Source organism: Dermochelys coriacea, chromosome 12 (assembly GCF_009764565.3).
Source record: "Dermochelys coriacea isolate rDerCor1 chromosome 12, rDerCor1.pri.v4, whole genome shotgun sequence".
NCBI classification, from domain to species: Eukaryota; Metazoa; Chordata; order Testudines; family Dermochelyidae; genus Dermochelys; species Dermochelys coriacea.
This window is the reverse complement of record NC_050079.1, coordinates 42,425,418-42,441,476: the sequence shown is the minus strand read 5'-3', so window position 1 is coordinate 42,441,476 and position 16,059 is coordinate 42,425,418. Positions and strand designations below refer to the sequence as shown.

The window sequence follows — 16,059 nt, the reverse complement described above, 5'->3', positions numbered from 1 at the left end:
TCCAAACTTCAGGGGTGTGCTCATAAATACATCAATATGATGGGACAGACCTGGGTGTGTTATCAGATTTCCTGTATTCTTATGTTTTGTCAGACAAACAACTAAGACTATACCAAGAATGGTCTCGTGCCAGAGAATGTGGTTCTGGGATGTGAGCAAAGAAGTCAGCAAAAAATCATAATTCAATGGAAATATTTTATTCCCTTCATTTCCCAGGCCACACTAGCCCATTCAAAGGACTGATTAGAATTTCAAATGAAAAGCTGAATAATATGAGCATTGTAAGTCAGTTACAAACAGCACTTAAAAATGTGTCAAGAAAAAATATACATGTAATTTTCTTTTTTAAATTGCACTTTTTTTCTAAAGGTTTGTTTGCTGGGAATCAGCAACTCTTTGTTTTTAAAGGGTGAATCTGTGTATCTTTTCAAGGGTGAAGGGGTCCCCTCTGAACGCCTCTCTGCCTGCTCCTCTTACAGCCTCAATACGCTGTAAGTAGAGTGGAGATCCCCAAGAAAAATGTTCAGTTTTCTCTGTGCAATCTCTACTTTATATTTTTAGCAGATATTTGGGTGTAAAAGAAAAGAAGAAAAGGTTCTTTACCTAGGGAGAAATCATCAGAGACATCAGAGCTTGAGCTGACTGCCGTGTCCCATCAGAGGCTGGCTCCCAGTAAGAAGGGCATGTGTGAAAGAAGAGAACTCTTGGGGAAGCAGTGGGGCACTTCTGGCCCTGGCTTCTCCAGGGAGTCCCTGCACAGCATCGGGCTCCAGGTTTATTTCTAGAGAAGTTCTACTGGGCTAAGGAAAAGGCATCTCCGCTGCTGGCTACAATCGTCCCTTCGGAATCCCTAGAAATTAAAACAAAACAATCCTTATGTTTTCTTCTGAAATGAATAAAAGAATTTATTCAATTTCTAGCCACAAACTACATACAAACCATTACCACAAGGCTTCAAAGCCCAGCTCCGGTTGCATATACAACCTCTGACAACAATCATGAGAAGTTAAAGGTGAGCTAAAATGCCCCAGGCCATCTTCACCAATAAGACTTAGGTAGTGTTGTTGCTGTTCTTATTGTTAATTTTGGGGAAAAGGGGTATTAGTGGAATAAGTAGTAATATGATGAATCCATGAACTTCAGACAACAACTGGGTATTCAACCCAGAACCAAGGATCCCAAAAAACAGATCTATAGTACTTGGGCTAAATGAAAATAGCCATCAGCTGAGAAGAGTGATAAGGCTTTGACCTCAGTGGGCCTCCAGCCATTAGAAGTCAGCATGACCATACACACTAAACCAGAGTACTACACTACCATTTTAGAAAGGTAACCACTAGCAGCCAAAGAACAGATGAATATTGGACCTAGGTGAGCAAATGGCCAGCCAGTTTACATTTAACAGCTGCCGCCGGGATGGCTGAGCGAGAGGTACCACTGCTTGCCAGCCAAACATAAGGGAGAGTGGTAGACTGAACAGCAGGTGAAGAGGATGCCCTGAAGTTGAGGGATAGACTGTAGAGTGGGCTAAGGGCAGTCAGCAGTTCCAAAAATGTAAAAGGTTGCAGAGTGGTAGAAGTCTTCAACCATTTGATCTCTGAGCTGCCCCAATATGCCACTGAAGCTACATGTATTCATCTTTAAAAGTAGTATGAACAATGAGAAGCTATTTTCTCTCTGACAGACAGTTTAGGGAAAATGTTCTCTCTATGCTTTCTAATGGAGTTCACCCTGCTCTAGGTCTCCCCCTTCCCATTTTCAGGCACCATTTTCTACTACAATCAAAACTACACAAGAATAAAATATGTTTCTTCTCAAAAACAGGGAAACGGGGCCAAATGCTGAGGCCCTGGTTTCAATGGGAGTCTGCTGGAGTAAGGACTGAAAGCAAAAACTGAATAAGGCCCTCAGGATCTGGCCACTGTAAACAGCTATATTTACATGGAATGGACAGAACATGCAGTGGCGGAGGACTAGAGACGGGAATCATTAGCACTTGCCAGGCAAAATCTCAACCCTGTCATGGTTCTCCATCACTTCTCACCCAGAAGTTAAGAGCTCCAGGTAATACATTCTACTTCCACACATCTCTCTTCCCGCCGCATGGTAGTGAGAACTTCAGCACATGCAACATCCCAATTTCAAACAAAAAATTCTAACTAGCAAATGTATATAAAATGGGGTTGGCAACAAACCACCCCGTCTAACAGCTCTGCCCACTTCTATCCCACTCAGCCAGCCTCCACTTTCCCTCATCTGACATGTGTCCCATTTCTCCCTTTTTCTGGTACAGCCTGATTTTTTCTCCCTCTTTTGATGCTGCCACTATGACTCTCTCTCTCGCCATTCCTCCCTCCAAATCCGGACTCTTTAACATAAGCAGCATTTACTGTAACCTCAATTTCACGATCATAGTCTTTAATGTAAATAATTTGATATAAAGGAACATTGAAAGGTATGCTGGGAAATCCAATCACATACAGCGAGTTAAAGCAACCTCTCTCTTTTCCTGGGATTCTTTCTCTTGCAGGTGGCACAAAGGATTTCTAACTCTTGGCTCACTTTGGGGTCATTCTACATATTTATTAAAGTAGCCATTGTATTCTGAGGAAGAAATAAATAAAATAAATACATAAATAAATAAACACTTCACAGACAGCGATGAAAATCTAACCAGATGTGGCCTGCGTCCATTCAGTCTTTTATTTTTTCTAAGTGCCTTTGCTTAGTAAAAGCTATCAAATATCATTGGGAATTATTACTAATTTTTTTTTAACAACACTGAAGAATTAAAGAAAGAGAGAAAGGGAAGGCATGTGCAAGAGAGAATGAGAGAAAGGTTAAGCTCAAAGGCAGGGAGAGCGAAATGGACCAGATTATACAAAATTAAAAAGCAAATACGAGCAGACAATTTGTGCCGAGTGATTGCAAGCAATTACAGTCCGGCTTTTCTGGAGGGAAAATGGGGGGGGGTGTATTTCAGCTTAAAAGGAGACTTTATTCATTCCTGATCAGCTTCTCCTACTATTCTCTCTTTTATTCTTGGATATCAATTTAAAAAAATCAGCCTTCAGATGTTACATGTCTAACCCTGTGAATCCCACCCCTGGGCAGAGACAGAGGATTTCAGCTTCCAATCAGCTCTTTCTATAGCCCTGAAAAACCAATTTTCTCAGAAAAAGAAAGAAAGAAAGAAAGAAAGAAAGAAAGAAAGAAAGAAAGAAAGAAAGACATGCATTTCTCTTGAAGGAGAGCTTCAATTTTTCTGTAATTGTCTGAAGAAGGGCTGCTTTGATCTGCAGAATTATTATTATGCTTCGAATGTCTGCCTGTTAATGTCACAGCAGTGCCTTGGCATGAGCACACCAAGGGGGATCACAGGCTAACTTAGGACTTGCCCCAGCTGAGGATCCCCTTCCCCCTCCTCCTTTTTGTATCTCACAGGAAAACTTTATTTCCTAGCACTTAACAAAAGCACCTAAAGATGCTGTCCAGCTGCTGCAAAGGGGCTGGAGCTGTGTGCCCTTGCTGATCAATGTGTGGCTAAATCCCAACTTCATTGGTGAGAGAGAGGGAGATATTAAAGTGTTGAGAGTATGTCCTATACAACCATTAAAAGAAACAGTTTAAGCCAGTGAGTCTTTCTTCTTTGTTAGCCTCATCTGATCATAGGCGGAGGCAATGGGAAGGAGGCTTTAATGCTAGCAAAAACAAGGAATTATTTATCCCGTTCCTCTGATTTCAATCCTCTGCATTAATAAATAGTTATTTTCCATGTCTCCAACTTTCACTGTGCTAAAGGAAAAGACAACTCAGAAGGTAGAATTATATACACTTTCTCCCATATATATAAACCCTAATATTGATCTAAAAGGGCACAGAGCTTCTAAATGAGCTCAACAGAACATTCAGCCCACATTTTCCTCCCAACTCTGTGGGTTGGGCCCATAGGCAAAAGGTAGGAGCTGTGTCCACCTTCCTCTCTAGACACTGCGCCCTACATGACTGCTCTAACATTACACACAGATGACAGGACTATGTAGAGGATTTGTTTATTATAACTGAGGTCGAGATTTGTTATCTGCTCTAGGGATAAAAGTTGAGACCCAGGACTGGTGCCCTGCCCTTTCACCTTTCTAGATGCAGTTTCAAATCTGATTTTGGTTGCAAGTGAAATGATTAAGAGAGGACATTGTAACCACCCACAAAGTACATCTGAAGGGTTTAAACCACAAGGAGAGTGAGGGGTGGTCCATGGTGGAATAACTCTGAATCTGAGCAAAGGAAAATCAATGTTGGACATGAAGAATTGTTTCCGAATGTTAGGATATAGATATTCAGGCCTGTCTGTAAAGGCCTATACTCTAAGAATTTAGGTGTATTCTTATCACTTGGCTAGTTCTAGAGGTATAAAAGAAACAATCAAAATCACTGTCTGCCGGTGTAAGAGCCTTCTCTTACTGTGACAGTCTGAGGCCCTGTTCTTAGGCTAAGGTCTTTGGCTAAGCAGCAGAGGCAGCCATAAGCTGGGAAGCGACCGGTCACCTCCTCACATTCCAAACTAGTCACATTGAAATAAGGTGCTATTGGGCTGTTAGGATACAATCCTGTCCTGATAACGCCCATCGCCTCCAGAGAAAGGGAAGTACCTAGAAGATGTAAAAGGAAACTTAGTTTGGTAGCATCCTGTCTGGCAAGAACTCACTTATCAATAGCTCGGATGTGAAATCCTCATTTCTTTGTTGTTCTATCACTGTAGTCCCCATTTCCCTATTGTTTGTCTGTATAGGTTTCACAGTAGCAGCCGTGTTAGTCTGTATTCGCAAAAAGAAAAGGAGTACTTGTGGCACCTTAGAGACTAACAAATTTATTAGAGCATAAACTTTTGTGAGCTACAGCTCACTTCATCGGATGCATTTGGTGGAAAATACAGAGGGGAGATTGATATACACACACAGAGAACATGAAACAATGGGTTTATCATACACACTGTAAGGAGAGTGATCACTTAAGATATCGGAAACCTACTGACAGCTATTCCTACCTACATGCCTCTAACTTTCATCCAGATCATACCACACGATCCATTGTCTACAGCCAAGCTCTACGATATAACCGCATTTGCTCCAACTCCTCAGACAGAGACAAACACCTACAAGATCTCTATCATGCATTCCTACAACTACAATACCCACCTGCTGAAGTGAAGAAACAAATTGACAGAGCCAGAAGAGTACCCAGAAGTCACCTACTACAGGACAGGCCCAACAAAGAAAATAACAGAACGCCACTAGCCATCACCTTCAGCCCCCAACTAAAACCTCTCCAACGCATCATCAAGGATCTACAACCTATCCTGAAGGACGACCCATCACTCTCACAGATCTTGGGAGACAGGCCAGTCCTTGCTTACAGACAGCCCCCCAACCTGAAGCAAATACTCACCAGCAACCACACACCACACAACAGAACCACTAACCCAGGAACCTATCCTTGCAACAAAGCCCGTTGCCAACTCTGTCCACATATCTATTCAGGGGACACCATCATAGGGCCTAATCACATCAGCCACACTATCAGAGGCTCGTTCACCTGCGCATCTACCAATGTGATATATGCCATCATGTGCCAGCAATGCCCCTCTGCCATGTACATTGGTCAAACTGGACCGTCTCTATGTAAAAGAGTGAATGGACACAAATCAGACGTCAAGAATTATAACATTCAAAAACCAGTTGGAGAACACTTCAATCTCTCTGGTCACTCGATTACAGACCTAAGAGTGGCTATCCTTCAACAAAAAAGCTTCAAAAAGAGACTCCAACAAGAGACTGCTGAATTGGAATTAATTTGAAAACTGGATACAATTACTTAGGCTTGAATAGAGACTGGGAATGGATGAGTCATTACACAAAGTAAAACTATTTCCCCATGTTATTTCTCCCCCCCCCACCCCACCGTTCCTCAGATATTCTTGTTAACTGCTGGAAATAGCCTACCTTGCTTGTCACCATGAAAGGTTTTCCTCCTTCCCCACCCGCTGCTGGTGATGGCTCATCTTAAGTGATCACTCTCCTTACAGTGTGTATGATAAACCCATTGTTTCATGTTCTCTGTGTGTGTATATCAATCTCCCCTCTGTATTTTCCACCAAATGCATCCGATGAAGTGAGCTGTAGCTCACGAAAGCTTATGCTCTAATAAATTTGTTAGTCTCTAAGGTGCCACAAGTACTCCTTTTCTGTTTGTCTGTGTCATCTCTGTCTGGTTCGGTGATTGTTTCTGTCTGCTGTATAATTAATTTTGCTGGGTGTAAACTAATTTAGGTGGTGGGATATAATTGGTTACATAATCATGTTACAATATGTTAGGATTGGTTAGTTAAATTTCAGTAAAATGATTGGCTAAGGTATAGCTAAGCGGAACTCAAGCTTTACTATATAGTCTGCACTCAATCAGGAAGTGTGTGTGGGTGGGGGGAGAATGGGAACAGGGACTGGGGTTGGGGAAATTGGAATCATGTTTAGCTAAGGGCAGGAATGGGAACAGGGACACAGGTAAGGCTCTGTGGTGTCAGAGCTGGGAAGGGGGACACTGAGGAAGGAAATGGGAATCATGCTTGCTGGAAGTTCACCCCAATAAACATTAATTGTTTGCACCTTTGGATTTCGAGTATTGTTGCTCTCTGTTCATGCAAGAAGGACCAGGGAAATAAGTGGGTGAAGGTATAAGCCCCCTAACACTTAAGAGTGAGGATGTCTTGCTTTTTGAAATAGTCCCCAGGGGAAGTGGCAGAAGACCAATCGCTTGGATCAGTTAGAGTGAGGCTGGACAAAGTACTGGAGAAGACACTGTGTAGGAATAATCCTGCACTGGCTAGAGGAGTGGGTGAACTCAACCTATTGGATCTCTTTTATCTCTAATTTCTATGATTCTTTAACATACAAAACTACTCTATCCTCATATCATGTAATTATCTGGTAGTATTGTGAATATGAATACACCTCTACCCCAGAATAACGCAACCCCATATAACAGGAATTCAGATACAACATGGTAAAGCAGCGCTCCTGGGGGGCGGAGCTGCGCGCTCCGGTGGATCAAGGCAAGTTAGATATAACGCGGTTTCACCTATAACACGGTGAGATTTTTTGGCTCCTGAGGACAGCATTATATTGGGGTAGAGGTGTATATTTAAGTAATATGAATTAAATCATTTGTTTATTTTATTTAATGCATTTGAATTGCATCTGGTTTCTTACTATGGAATCAGACCAGTTCTATAGATGTCACATAGTCAGAGGCACGGTTTTTCACAAGACATATTTGCTAGTTTAATGAGGCAACAATATGTGGCAGTCCATCCACAAGGAAAACCAGGCTTGGGACCTTGCATTCCTCCTGTAAGAGGGCCAGTCTATCTATGACACAGGTAAGAACTTGAGGGAACTGGGGCCCTCAGAATTTTGTGATTTTATACAACGAAAGAGAATCATCTTATGACAAATGCACCCTCAAATACTTTCACTTAACTAGGTGAGTGACATTACAATGTGGCTCACAGAAAAAAAATCCTGCAAGTCCCACTAACACGAAAGACATGCATGTCTGATTCACTACTCACGGGGAGAAGCAATCCTAGATTTCCTATTACTGATTTCTATTTTATGAAGTCTAGATTGTTCCATGGAATATAAGGATGTCCACTTGTTTTCTTTCTTTCCTTCTGCTAAAAACTTTTGCACTGTGTGTGTATGTATGCATGCACACACGTGAATACAGACTATCTATGACGGTGTGGTGCAGCAGAAAGCTTTGATCAGCACGCATTTGGGATGACTCTGATCTTTACTCACTTGTGCCAAAGCCATGAGTAAGTTATGTCACTCTCCCAAAAGAGCAACAATAGAGCTTGCACAGCACACCATACCAACCTGTGTTCTGTGTGTGCTGCATGTTTTAGAGCAAAACTGTTTTAGAAAATATTTAGAGTTTATCCATTTTGAAGAACATTATTTTTCATATTCCTCAACCTGCAAAGCCAAGTGAACATTGGATTTGGGAGCCTAACTCGAGATACGTTGGCTTCATTTGGAGAGGTGATAAGTACATACAGCTCCAGATGGAACTGCAGGCATTTAACACCTCTGAAAATCAGGCCCAAGGCATCTCAAGTTGGGCACTCAAACATGGAAGCACTCAAAATCAGGTGGAACTGAAAAGTTGGCTGTATGTCTCCAGCTGCACAGGACTCTCGTGACATAAAGCTCCCATCCCAGTCCTAGGAATTCATCAGAAACAATGGCCTTTAATTCTGCCGCCGGCCCAGGACTGAACACTATCCATGTTCACCATAGGACAGGGCAATTTGGAAGAAGAGGGAAGTACAGTGCATACTGTACTCTATTCCTTCTCTGTCCAGTCTACTTCAAACATCCCAAACCTCTGCTCAACTAACAGCTGACCTTTGCTGTTTAGAGGAAGGGTTATTTTTTTAAATCAAATTGTCAGAGGAACGTTTCTTTCTTCCATCCAGATGTTGGATTTCTTCCCAAATAGCAGTGGTCTGAGGAGCAGAATAGATGACATTCTGTCATGGATCTGAGACAATTTTAAGGACCAATATTTCATGATCCATCAGGAATAGAAAGGGGAGATTTGAGATTTCAGATCTTTCCTGTGGGTACAGAATTTGTTCCACAGGTGGAAGGTCCCAAGATATCAGCTCTTAAAATCATCACATCATTAGGCACAGAAGGCTACTTTATGTAATTTTTAGAGTTTCTAAAATTTTATTAGTTATCTTTTTTTCTCTTCTTCATAGCCCTGTCGAGTCAGAATCCCAGTAATGACAGCCATCTGGCTTTACAAGAAGAAATGTATGAAAAAGAGTACCGATAAAAATTCTTAAAACTGTCTAAAAACCTTTCTGAAATAGATTTTCTATAAAATATGTACCGTATACAGAAGACATGCTGGTGTGGTATCATGTAAAGGTTTTATTAGCACTCATTTGTTGGAGCTGCCTAATCTACTCATGACTTTACTACCCACGAGTATAATGGCCACCCCAAAATAACCCCAACAAACCCTTTAAAATACCTGTCCCCAGCAAGAATTATTTATCTGTCTATAGCAAAAAATATATATATATTTCATTCAGAAGCATAACTGGTAAATAGATGAATACTTCTCATTCTGCTTTCTTCAGGTAGGAAAATAGATACATACTTAATGTATATAGCAAAAAGTTCAGTGCTAACTAGCAAATATTTTCAAGCTAGAGTGTAGAGGGCCAGATTTTATGGTTGTGAGGCCTGAACTGAGAAGTATGATTTTAAATGTAAAATACCCAAAATGTTGACAGCATTTGAGCCAATGGTACTGCAGCGTGGAAAAGTACTGGCCCCGCTACTTTCCTCTCCTCCTCTTTACTTCCTCCTCTGGCCACGGCTCCCTGCCTTGTGCGCACGTTGATTCAGCAAACATCGTTTATCAGGACTCCAACCCAGACTCTATCGGCTGTTTCTTTTGGGAGCGAGGCAGGGATGAAGGGACAGGGAAAAGGAAAATTTTAACAGAGAGATGTTTGGAGAGTTATTTTTTGTTAAACAGGAATATATACTAAGGGGAACTGTGCCATTTTGAGGGTCACAGTAAAATATCTGATGGACTTGAGCAATGCTGCCATGTGCTGGAGATCTAGAGGACCAGGATGTGCAATTTCTGGAGGCTTGGGGTCTTTGATCCCAGTCTACATTGTAGACAAAATTGATCAGATTCAGACTGGACTGGCTAACTCTACAGTAGCACATCTAGTCAAGAGAGGACAAATGCACCTTCTCTGGCTTAGTTTTTACAAGGTTTTCTCATTGTGGTCAGGATGAGCTGGGGAAACAGGGAACTTTAGCCAACAACAGATAAGATAGACTGGTGCCCCTCCCAAAGTGGTACAATTTGTCAGAAAAGAAAGTACTGGGCCTAATGCTTCTGGAGATTAACCTCTTCACATGATACTCCATAAATTCTCTCTTGACACTTTCAGTCTTGAACACTAGCTCCTTCTATTCATCCTTCCCAATTTGGGTAAGGTTCCTGAAAAGGTTCAGCCAAAGCAACTTTGAGTCCATCTGGAGTCTTCAGATTTTTATAACCCCTTTCAATTTGGCCCTAAGGCTCAATATGGTACAATATGGAATTCGTTTTGTTGGCCAATTATTGCCAGCTACCCATGAATAGAGGTCAGATGTGCATTCTGATTCTTTTGGACCTATTAGAGACCTTTGATACCACTGACTGAGAGACTGAATTGACTTGTCCGTGTACTCCAGTCAGCATTGACAGGATCATGTTTCAGTGGTTTCATTATGTCCTCTCAGACTGATCCTAGAGGGTTGGGCATTGCCCATCTGCAATGTAGTTTAGATGATCGGTAGTGAGGAATTTCCAGGTTCCAATGTGGTATCTCCCAGCAGCATGCTTTATGGCCTTGGCAGGTGAGTCACTTTACCCTCCTGCCCCAGTTTCTCCATTAGGGTTTGCTGTCAGTATTAATCAGTGGATGCTTGTACAGCACACCGAACACGTAAAGTGCTATTTAAGTGTTTATTGTTATTGACACAATGATTCTCTCCTGCAGAAAGGAGTACTTGTGGCACCTTAGAGACTAACAAATTTATTAGAGCATAAGCTTTCGTGAGTTATAGCTCACTTCACGAAAGCTTATGCTCTAATAAATTTGTTAGTCTCTAAGGTGCCACAAGTACTCCTTTTCTTTTTACAGATACAGACTAACACGACTGCTACTCTGAAATCTCTCCTGCAGGGCTCTGGAGGTTGTAATCTCCTCTGTTTCACCACATATGTAAAGTTCCTGCAGGAGAAAATGAAATTATCTGGGTTGCAGGGCCATCTGGGTTGCATAGCCCTCTGTCTCTTTTTGTAAACATGAGGCTGACCTGGTTTCTTAGGTATTGTCTACATTATATCAGTGTAGCAACAGGGGCACCAAAAAGCAAGCAAACAATGGTTGACAAGGCCTTATTCATTCCTAGGTGGAATTGAAGGTGCTACTTATTTATGATTCACAAAGTCCTATAGAGACTAACAAATTTATTAGAGCATAAGCTTTCGTGAGCTACAGCTCACTTCATCGGATGCATTTGGTGGAAAAAACAGAGGAGAGATTTATATACACACACACAGAGAACATGAAACAATGGGTTTATCATACACACTGTAAGGAGAGTGATCACTTAAGATAAGCCATCACCAACAGCAGGGGGGGGAAAGGAGGAAAACTTTCATGGTGACAAGCAAGGTAGGCTAATTCCAGCAGTTAACAAGAATATCGGAGGAACAGTGGGGGGTGGGGTGGGAGGGAGAAATACCATGGGGAAATAGTTTTACCAATGTGATATATGTCATCATGTGCCAGCAATGCCCCTCTGCCATGTACATTGGCCAAACTGGACAGTCTCTACATAAAAGAATGAATGGACACAAATCAGACGTCAAGAATTATAACATTCAAAAACCAGTTGGAGAACACTTCAATCTCTCTGGTCACTCGATTACAGACCTAAGAGTGGCTATCCTTCAACAAAAAAGCTTCAAAAACAGACTCCAACGAGAGACTGCTGAATTGGAATTAATTTGCAAACTGGATACAATTAATTTAGGCTTGAATAGAGACTGGGAATGGATGAGTCAATACACAAAGTAAAACTATTTCCCCATGGTATTTCTCCCTCCCACCCCACCCCCCACTGTTCCTCTGATATTCTTGTTAACTGCTGGAATTAGCCTACCTGCTTGTCACCATGGAAGGTTTTCCTCCTTTCCCCCCCCTGCTGCTGGTGATGGCTTATCTTAAGTGATCACTCTCCTTACAGTGTGTATGATAAACCCATTGTTTCATGTTCTCTGTGTGTGTGTATATAAATCTCTCCTCTGTTTTTTCCACCAAATGCATCCGATGAAGTGAGCTGTAGCTCACGAAAGCTTATGCTCTAATAAATTTGTTAGTCTCTAAGGTGCCACAAGTACTCCTTTTCTTTTTGCGAATACAGACTAACACGGCTGCTACTCTGAAACAAAGTCCTATGTGCTTGGGGTCCTGGCTAGGCATCTGATTTGAAACAATGCAGTAGAACTCTTCCAAACTCTTCCCACAAACCAAATTCTGTCCACTTGAGCCACTGAAGTTAGGTATGATTCACAGCATATGGTGCAGACATTCATGATAGCAGTGGCCCTATTCTTTCTTGTGTGCTTTGATAAGTAGGAACATAATTAACAATGGGACATTTTAATTATCCTTGCTATGCTGCAGAAACACCCCACTGAAATGAATACTGGCCAGTTCACACTTCTCAGAGCTATTGTTTCAGCCTGTCTGCCGCCTCAGAGAGACACTGCTGAATCATGTACACTTGGTTCACAAACATCCGGCCTAAAGACGTTATTTTATGAAAGCTGATAGTTTGTCGTACACAATGGCAGATTCCAGAAGAAAGTCCTGAGTTGCTGGGCAGCCAGCTGGCCCAAACTGATCTCTTGTCTTGGCTCTTTGAGAATCTCTCCTCTTCCCCCCACCCCCACCCCCCGTGCTGCTGCAGGAGTTAGAATTGTAGAAGATTAGGGCTGGAAGAGACCTCAGGAGGTCATCTAGTCCAACCCCCTCATCTAGTCCAACCCCCGAGTTGAAACAGGTCGGGCATTTAAGCTGGCAATCTGTAGATCTGAGTGTCTGGGAAGCCCAGGGTAATTAATGGGCTTTATGTAGGAGGCTGTTTCAGTTAATATCTGACATCAAGTTACTTACATTTTTTGTACAAGCAACAGAAACGATGAGTTGGGCACATTTACCTCTCTCCCAGTAAGTCAACTATAAAAATGTAAATACATGTTCACCTGCACAGCCACTGGCTACACAATCGGTGATGCCACACTCCCAGCCCCAACAGTCAGATCCACACCAAGTCTAACAGATTTTCAGTTCAAACCCTCTAGCAGTCCCCCACACCCTTTCCTCTGACAGGCTCAGTGCAATTAAACATTAAACATGTAAACAATCAATCAATTAAACATTACGTTTTTCTTCACAACATTTTTTGGATATTCTTCAACTTCAACTTCAATCCAACGTAAGGCAGACAAGTGGGACAGGCTAAACACACTGCTCGAGGTGCTGACAGCACACTCCCTGGAGTTCCGCTCCTGTCGCTACTCAGAACCATTTGGCATGTTTTACACAAGCAAGAGCATGGAGCAAGGCAGTTATCTTGTACCAAGTCTCCACAGCCCACTGGAGAAGTCAGACATTGACTGGAGTGCTCTACGGACTGCTGAGATTCATGTACAGGCCTATGCAGAGTATGAGTAAGAGCCGTAGGAGCCTGCCTGCTGCATCACCCTTCAGAAGGGTGCAATATACTCTCCCGCCTCACCCTCTGCATTTCAGGAGGCACTAGCAGGGAGCCAGCCCTGAATTTAGAACAGCATTTGCGCCTAGACCTTGCACAGGCTGGGGAAAGCTTTTTCTGCAAGGGCCAAGGGACAGTCTGGCCCATGGTGTAGAAGTAAACCTTTTTTTGGAATGCGGTTACAGCAGATCCCATGCAAGCTCACTCCCTCTCAGACAATCACTTGGCTTATCTTTTTCAAGAGGAAGTATCCCCACTCGTATTTTAAAATAACTTTTCTTAAACCCAGCATGTGAAATTATTTCAGTCTCTCTCTTTTTGAACCAATCATTCCAAACCTGTGTGGCCCATGTGGTCGGATTTCGGCCCCTGTTTGATTTTGGTCCCTCAAATGGTTTGAGTTCTTCTCTGCTAGAAGCTCCAAGTGGCTCACTGTTCACTCCTTAGTTTCCAGTTTGGTTTTTCTTATTATTATTTTATTTTGTTCTCTTTCAGCTATTGCAATTGGCGAGACTCAATTTAGACAGTAAGTCCTAACCACAGTTTCTCCCATGAAGTTATCTATTTTATCCCCTATTGTAATGGTTTAGAATGCAGGACATGATGGAAAAATACAGGGATAGTGATAAATCTCTTGGCCTGTGAGTGACTGGGTTAAAGTCATTATCCAGGAGTTACACTTGATACCCAGCCACACTGCATGAACCTTTGCTAGTCACCGACTACTCCTTTCATAATGCCCACTGTAATATCCTTTCTGCATAGACAAATAAAACCCTGTTCATCTAAACCCCTTTAATCCCAATCTCAGTTCTGTCTTTCAGCCTGTATCACTTACCCAGTAGCTACCCTACTTATCTGAATGTTTTGATGTCCTGACTCATGTTGGATAAGCTGGGTGTTGAGGGAGCACATACACAGCACACGCTGCCAGTCACAGGCTGACAGGGCTTCTCCGCTCCCATCCAGAAAATAAGGGTTTATAGTGATTGATAGCAAAGAGTTTTCCACATTTCTGAAATAAACTTCTCAAGCAGAAGAGAAAGCAGGTGAGCCCAGGCTGACTTTTATTCTATGAGGCAGGAATGTTGCTGTCTTTGGGCTCTACTCCCATCTGTGTGTGCAGTTAGACATATCCCAGTTGATGGGTAGGTTTCTGCGGGTGGCTGAGGCTATTCCCCTTTACTATGGCTGGCTCCCCACTTAGAACACCAGCTCCTTGGGACTTGGGACAAAGCTGCCTTTGTGCTTTGTTCAGTGTCAGGCAAATATACTCAGAACTCACATACTGAACAAATAATAATTTGAGCCTTTTGCTGCAATCGTTTGTCCACCTCTGCTAATTTCTTTCCTTCCACGGACAGAGGAACAGGACACAAAGAAAGACGAAGGAAGAGCACACCCTCCTTCCTCCATGGCTCTGTATTTACAGCAACACCTGCTTATGGCCCTCTCTCTTCTATGCTTCCCCAGCCCTAATTAGCGATGCAATCCCACAAAGAGTGAAGTTGCCTGCCACCTCCCCTCACTCACAATGATTTATGTTCAATTTGTACAAATGGAGAAAATGAGATTTCAAATTTCAATGCCATTTCTGGAATGAGGTGATTAAAAGAGAGAGTGGTATTGCGTTCTACTGTATAGACTATTGATCCCAGTGCTATTTGCCTTTGCAATAACCATTAGCTCAGTATTATTTGCAAACCTCTAATGTGAACCTGGAAATGCAATTTACATTTGTGCTTTACCTTATTTGCTTTAACAAAACAACACAAAAGCTTTGGGCCTTTCAAACTATCCATATTGTTAATATAATTACCAGCTTCCCCCCCCCCAAAAATATGTATGTGCAATCCCATCGCTTCCGTGTAAACTACCACAAGACTCTAAATATTGTTCAGAAGGAAAAGGAGTGAAACGATTAAAAGCCTCTGATCATTTGACAAATTGAACGCAAAACAAATTCAGATAAGCTTTCTTTCTGTCCATTCCTTTAATTCCTGGGCCCATGGTAATCTGTAATAGTTTCAGCAGAAGCCCTTGAGTGTATCCCGGCAGAAGGAAAGTGTTGACAGGAAGTGTCTGATTGGAACATACAAGACAAGTGCAAGCACACGCCTCTGCTCAAACCCCATGCTTTTGCTTTACCACTAGGAAAGCTGCTCCTCACAGTCACAACTGAAACCCCTTAACAACCAGTACAAAGCGCACACGTACCCCTTGAACTCATACACACACAAATTCTTTTCGGGAAGGCGCTAAAAAGAAAAGAAAGAAGGAGGCGGTAATCAAGAAATAAAAGAACAGAGTTGTGCTAACACCACTCAAGTGGCAGTTTATCAGCCTCCAACTCTTCAAATAAGACAAGGCAGTTCCTCTTTTCCCACTGCTTCTGTCCCTGCAAAAACATTAGCTGCTTCTACTGCCTGGCAGAGTCTGGAAGATGAGGAAAAGAAAGAAAGAAAGAAAGAAAGAAAGAAAGAAAGAAAGAAAGAAAGAAAGAAAGAAAGCTAATGACCCATAATTGCCATGATAGTGGAATAGGGACCAGGCAGCTGTTTTACATTCCTGGTATATATAGTATGCAAATATCTACAAAAGGCCGACACAGTTACTCTATTGTGGATTCTGA

At 42.2% G+C, this 16,059-nt stretch overlaps 1 long non-coding RNA gene across 1 annotated transcript in view; it reads right to left on the bottom strand.

The window, feature by feature from the left end:
• Nucleotides 1–207: 207 nt before the first annotated feature.
• Nucleotides 208–16,059, bottom strand: part of LOC122456224 — a 593,145-nt gene continuing 577,293 nt past the window's right edge. The window contains exon 6 of the long non-coding RNA XR_006274979.1: nucleotides 208–850. This is a non-coding gene — a long non-coding RNA (uncharacterized LOC122456224). The remainder of the gene's footprint in view (nucleotides 851–16,059) is intronic.